Raw genomic sequence first — 7,500 nt, 5'->3', positions numbered from 1 at the left:
TATATATTTTTCCCTCTATTTGTCCTTTTTCCCTTTCCCTCCCTTTTTTTTTTTTTACATGTTTCCTGATTTTTATTTTTATTTATTTTTTTATTATCTTTTTCCCTATTTTATCCCCCATTTTCCTAATATCTTCCCCTTAAAATTGTTCCTAAATTTTTTCCATTTTTCTCCCAATTTTCCCCCTATTTTTTTTAAAATTCTTTTTATAATTTATTTTCTTTGTTCCACTTTTCCCCATTTTATGCCATAGTGTGTCCCAATATTTCCCCATTTTCCTGATTTTTTTTTTCCACTTTTTCCTTGATTTTCCTCCATCTTTTCTTTTTTTATTCACCATTCCTTTCCCCATGTCTTGCCATTGGAGATAAACTCCATCTTGTATATTTGCATTTCTTCCACACACTCCTTTTGCTCTGATCTTGTAGACGATGTACCGCCGCCTCTCGGTTGAATAAAGGTCCATTTTAACACGTTTTAACATTATATTTTTGTACACTAGAGGGAGTTTTGTGCAGGTGGTGTTTGGACGTCACAGTGAAAGTGGTTCAGTGAGACACAGAAGGAGCTGAGGATCATGAGGCGAACGCTGGAGAAACAACGACATAAACGATTAGAGCTGATTCAGTTCATAAAACCACATCTTTCACTGGTCTAAATGTTTTTTACCATACACTGTCTGGAAACAAATCAAACAGGCGAGATGCTCCAGGTGAAAAAAAGAATAATAATTCAGCTGCTCCAACAGGGCGGCGCTCATCCGCTCACACAAACTGAAAAACTACTTTAACAAATGAAATATCAATATAGTTTTCTACAAAGATACAAAGACATGGTGAGGAGCAAAGTGGTTCCACAGCCCATAAATACATAAATAACGGAGAATGCTAACACAATGCTTTATGATTGCATCGTGCTAATGCTAACGCTAGCTACGACTGCCGTTTTTTCACTTCTACTGATGAATGTACTGTCAACAAACATCCATATGGACCTGATTTAGACTTGACTTTATGTGTATGTGATACGTTTATATTTCGCCCAAAAATGACTAAAAGGAGTGAAAATTCCTTCTCAGCGAGGCCACGCCCCCTTCTCTGACGAGATGCCGTCTGTATCTCGGTGTCCAATAAGGAAGTGAAACTATAAACATCAGAAAAATGGTCAAACTAAAGCAAACTGAGAACATTTTAAGCTAAATTGAATATGATTGTGTTAGCAAAAATGTGTCTAATGTGTCAGATGTACTTGAGTAAATGTAACTGAGGAAACATAAAATGACAAAAATCTTCAATACATTTTTGTCTCACATTTAACCCCTTAACTCCCACCTGAACCGAGCACTTTTTCTCCAGTTTGGCTTTACCCCAGTCCAAAAGCTTCTAGAAAAAAGCTGTGAAAATAGCGACAAAACTGAGACGAAAACAATGATGGAAATGTGACCAAAAAGTGAGTAAACATTGACAAAAAAGTGACAAAAAATTGATGAAAAAGTGGCAAAAATGTCACAAGAAATTGACAAAAAGATGACAAAAATGTGACAAAAAATGACAAAAAATTGATAAAAAAACGTGACAAAAAATGACAAAAATGTGACAAAAAATGACAAAAATTGGATTAAAAAAGTACGAAAAAATTACGAAATTGTGACAAAAAAGTGACGAAAAATTGATGAAAACGTGGCAAAAATGTCACAAGAAATTGACGAAAAAATGACAAAAATGTGACCAGAAAATGACAAAAAATTAATTAAAAAAAATACGAAAAAAATGACAAAAATGTGATAAAAATTTGACAAAAAAATTACAAAAAATTTACAAAACATTATTAAAAAATTACAAAAAAAATGATGGAAAAAAAAAAATCTGACGTGAGGAAAAAGATCCTCTCGGTTCAGGCGGGAGTTAAGAGGTCAAGTCAGTTTTTCCGTTTTTCCCTGTTCACCTGCAGCGTCTCGCCTTTATAGAAGCGACTTTAAGCTCACAGTGTTTAGATTCATGTCGTGTGGGAGAAACAGACTCTGAAACGTGAGGGGAAAGTACGTCTCTGTGGATTATAGACTAACTTTGAGAGAACTGGAGTCACGGTTTGTAGAAATGTTGAAACTGCTGTGACAGATTTGACACAAATGTAACAAAACTGACGCTTTAATAAAGTCTTTACTGTTGGGTTTGAGAAAATGTCATGTTTTGCAAATAAACAAATGGGACCTTCTCTCCTGTCGCTCTCCTTTGTTTACCGAGGTTGGGACAGTCACCTTTCATCGCGCTCCCGTCGCACGTGTCTTGCTCGGCGGCACGTCAGCGGCCCCGAAGAGGAGGCGGAGGAATCGTACTCCAACCTGTCACGGCCGGGACGGTCCCAGGGCTCGGCACAGATTAGGACGAGTGTGTGAGGCCGGTTATCGCGCTCACACCTCGGGGAGTTGAACCCTCGCACTGTGTCCTCACACTCCCCTCACAGCCGGGACAACAGCGTGGGAGAAGCAACGGGGCGGGAAAATACTGGGAAGAACATAGATACAGACGGCATCTCTAGAATCATCCATATATTTTGAGAAGAATCTAAACTTTCTCTAATGATTCAGAAACTACTTTAACAAAAGCTGAATTATGAATATAGTTTTCTACTAAATAAAAATACAAAGACATGGGGAGGAGCAACATGGTTCAACAGAGTGAATGCTAATGCTACATGTTAGCGTCGTGCTAATGCTAACGCTAGCTAGCGCTGGCTATGACTGCCGTTTTTTTGCTTCTAATGAACAATCTGCTTTGAATAAACATCCATATGGACCCGATTTAGACTTAAAGGGACTATACGGAGTTTAATCATGTTAAAACTAAGTATTTTCCTCCCCCTACATGTTCCTCCATGTCCTAATGTGTAGAATGAAGAAAAGCTTTGTTCCCGCTGCCCTTCCCTTTATGCCCCTGACACGGCTTTTTTATCTTTGTTACTGTCAAGTGGCTTAAATTTCAGTTGTATCTGTACCAGTACCTGTGAGGCACATCCTGTTAGTATCTGGAGCACTTACAAGTTTTATATTTAAATATAAATATAATGTGTTGTTTTATCTTTGTATAATGTGTTTTAATGTGTCGACTAGTTCTCAGAATTGCAAGACGAATTTACCCACGGGTACAAATAAATTAATCTAACCTAACCTAAATAAGTTTATATTTTGGCAGAAAATGGCTCAAAACAGTGGAATACTGTGTTTCCCAAAAGATTATATTTTCCCCCTCGGCGAGGCCACGCCCCCTTCTATGACGAGATCCACTTAAAGGAACAGGACACCGTTTCTCCAGACTGAGATATGTTCTTACCTGAGATTAGACGAGTTGATACGTACCTGTCTGGTCTCTGTGTCCGTGGAAGAGCTTCCAATCAGTGGTGTAGTCTACGTGATACGCAGGTATACGCAGTATAACCATTATAAATCCTGCAAAACTACCGTATAACCACTACAAATTGGATAAAGTAACGTATCGCTCATTTGTGCGATGTTATTTTTGCACTTTCTGTTCTTTTAGAGACCAGCACAAACTTCACAACAAGCTATTTCCTCCCCTGAAAACAAAGACAGACTCATCCCTGTCTCGACAGTTCCCTCTCAGCTGCTCACAGCCCCGGTGCACATGTGCACAAAATAAAACCCGACCTGAGAGTAGCTCATCATGAGAGAGGCTTATGAACAGCCTCGAGGCGCTGGAGGATTAACAGCATGTTCATTACAAGAACAATCCTACAGGTCTATTGTTTGTTATTTCAATAACATTTACATTCACACAGTTTGGTTTATAATCTATTTAATTGGCTGCAATACATTTAATATTATCAATAGTATGTGACGGGAAATTTTTTTCAGCTCATGTCCCCAAAAAATACAGTATACGCATTAGAGAATTGAAGACTCACCCCTGTTTGGAGCTATAGGAATGTGTTGGGAGAGGCCAAATGTTAACAACATCTTTGGCCTTTTTGCGTGACTGAGCGCACTCATAAAGACCAGGTACACATCAACTCCTCTCAGCTCAGGTAAGAACATATCTCAGTGTGGGAAAATGGCGGCCTGTTCCCTGAAGAAGATGTAAAGAATGAAAAGTATGGCTGCAACTGGTTTAAAGGGGCATTACAGAACTTTTAATATGAAAGACACTTTTTTTGTTCTTATTTGACCTTTTAATCACTTGCCTCGGGATTTCGTGGCCATTTTTTGTGATTGTTGCTAAAATACCTCATTTCATGGGACATTTTTCCGAAAGCTAAGATGAAAAGCGATTTATTTTCTGCTTAACCTCTTAACCCCGACCTTAATCAAGCAAATGTTCTCCAGTTCAGTTCTACCAAAATCTTAAGGCTTCTCGGCTAAAGCTCAGCCTTTAGTGAAACATCTCATTTGAAAGCGGATCACTTTTTCTTTGTGGAAAATGTACTTTGTTGCAGAACCTTTTTCGGCCAAAGTTCAGCTCGCTCTGTCAGAGAAAAAGGCAAATACTTGTCCTGGTCTGACAGAAGTTGAGTGATGATGACGCTTCACTGAACAGAGTGATGTAAACTGGAGAAGGGGAAGTTTACAGTCCGGCTCCTGCTTCAGGAGGGAGAGGGAAAGCCCATGGAAACCAAGGGAGGGTTTGATTTTCTTGCAACTTTCCTTAAGAATGATTTCTATTGAGTGAAGGCCGATGTCTGAGGCTGATATTTTTTGCCGATTTTAAAAATGTTTGGGGGAAAAGTTATTGTATTTGAATTTTTTTTAGCTGCTGACAGGAAGTGACATAGATAAAGGTAAAGTTCAGAGCAGTTCGACTCATTTGCCATTGACATGTCACAGCAGAGCGAGGTTTTTAACCTTAGCTTTAAGACACAGAGGTAAGTTCCACTAAGAAAGGGCACAAGTGTTCCATTAGTTAAATAGAATGTATTTGTTCCAAAATGTTTTTCTTTCATTTCATCTATCCATCCTCTTCCCCACGACAGACCGATACAGCGACCGCATCACTGCTGACGCCGCACCGATCCGTCTGTCGATCTCACGCTCCATCCGCCCCTCACTCGTGAACAAGACCCCGAGATACTTGAACTCCTCCACTTGAGGCAAGGACTCCCCACCGACCTGTAGAGGGGAAGCCACCTTTTTCCGATGGAGAACCATGGCCTCGGATTTGGAGGTGCTGATCCTCATCCCGGCTGCTACACACTCGGCTGCAAACAGCAGAGATGAGACTCTGAGGCTCCCAAACCGGACACCCTCCGGCCCCTGGCTGCGCCGAGAAATTCTGTCCATAAAAGTAATGAACAGAACCGGTGACAAAGGGCAGCCCTGGCGGAGGCCAACACGCACCGGGAACAGGTCTGACTTACTGCCGGCAATGCGAACCAAGCTCCTGCTGCTCATACAGGGAACGGACAGCCCTTAACAGAGGGCCCCGGACCCCATACTCCCGGAGCACCCCCCACAGGGCACCACGAGGGCCCCGGACCCCATACTCCCGGAGCACCCCCCACAGGGCACCACGAGGGCCCCGGACCCCATACTCCCGGAGCACCCCCCACAGGGCACCACGAGGGCCCCGGACCCCATACTCCCGGAGCACCCCCCACAGGGCACCACGAGGGCCCCAGACCCCATACTCCCGGAGCACCCCCCACAGGGCACCACGAGGGACACGGTCGAACGCTTTCTCCAGATCCACAAAACACATGTGGACTGGTTGGGCAAACTCCCACGAACCCTCGAGCACCCGATGGAGGGTATAGAGCTGGTCCAGTGTGCCACGACCAGGACGAAAACCGCATTGTTCCTCCTGGATCCGAGGTTCGACCATCGGCCGGATCCTCCTCTCCAGCACCCTGGAGTAGACCTTACCGGGGAGGCTGAGGAGGGTGATCCCCCTGTAATTGGAACACACCCTCCGATCCCCCTTCTTAAAGAGAGGGACCACCACCCCGGTCTGCCAATCCAGGGGCACGGTCCTTAACCTATGTACTCAAACATATTTAATGATATTGTGCACTTCCTGTTTGTTCTCCCTATTGCACAAAGCAGAGCTGCTCTTCTGACGGTGAAGCTAAATGACATGAGGCGCTTTCAAACTGTGTCATTGACTGAAATGATGAGGGAACATTTTGAACCCTGGTCTGTGAAGGATCCTGAGGTCCTGGTGATAAGGAGGTTCCCGCTCGCTGTGGTGTTACGGAAACAGCTCCCAGGTTTAACGCCTTATCTCCTCCTCTTCTGAGGTATGAGGGGTCTCAGAACGAGACGCCAACCACACGGGCCCAACAACACGGGTCCAACAACACGGGTTCAACAACACGGGTCCAACAACACGGGTCCAACAACACTTATAACACCAGACTAACCATAGAAATGTCTGTGTCCATGGAATTTTTTTTGGAATATAACTGACCTGCATCACATGAATGATCGCATTTTGAGGGACTATTTTCTAGCAGATCACTCCGCCGCTGCATAGCTTATACAACCACGAAGCTGATGCTGCTCAAATATGAGGTCTTTTAACCCCTTAACTCCCACCTGAATCGAGCACATTTTCTCCAGTTTGGCTTTACCCCAGTCCAAAAGCTTCTAGAAAAAGCTGTGAAAATAGCAACAAAACTAAGACGAAAACAATGATGGAAATGTGACAAAAAAGTGAGAAAACATTGACAAAAAATTGACGAAAAAATGACCAAAATGTAGCAAAAAAATGACAAAAAAAGTGATTAAAAAAATGATGAAAAAATGTGACAAAAAATGACAAAAAAAGTGACAAAAATGTGACAAAAAATGACAAAAATGTGATAAAAATGTGACAAAAACATACCAAAAATGTGACAAAAAAATACAAAAAACGTGACAAAAAATGACCAAAATGTAGCAAAAAATGACAAAAATTTGATAAATATTTGACAAAAAAAGGCAAAAAAAATGACAAAAAATGTGACAAAAATATGACAAAAAAAAACAAAAAGTTATAAAAAGTTGAATACCCAACAAAAAAATGATGGAAAAAAATCTGATGACGTGAGGAAAAAGATCCTCTCGGTTTAGGCGGGAGTTAAATGCAAAATGGTTCAAATGATTCTATGGACACAGACATTTATATGGTTAGTCTGGTGTTATAAGTGATTTGCCTCAGGTGCTCTGTGGAGCGGGTCACACTGTTTTTAATGCAGGCTAGCTGATACCATAGAAATGCACTAGCCTTGCATTAGCCTAGCGCCAGGAAACTCTTCGAAACCAGCAACACTCTTGATAACTAGGAAATGAGGCCCTATGTCAAAAATCCTGAAACATCCCTTTAAGGATAAGTCTGCTGAAACACTTTGGTTGTGAGTTCGTTTCCTCCGGAGCTCCTCACGTCTCGCTCTCAGCAGTTCAGACTCTGATATTAAACAGTGTTGCTGTTCTTTCCCAGCTCTCGCTCTGAGCCAACAACAAATACCAGCGTGTGCCCGGGCAGCGCCGCGACTCAGACGGAACGATATCCG

The sequence above is a fragment of the Gobius niger genome, assembly GCF_951799975.1.
Source record: "Gobius niger genome assembly, chromosome: 10".
NCBI classification, from domain to species: Eukaryota; Metazoa; Chordata; class Actinopteri; order Gobiiformes; family Gobiidae; genus Gobius; species Gobius niger.
This window is presented reverse-complemented; position numbering follows the sequence as displayed.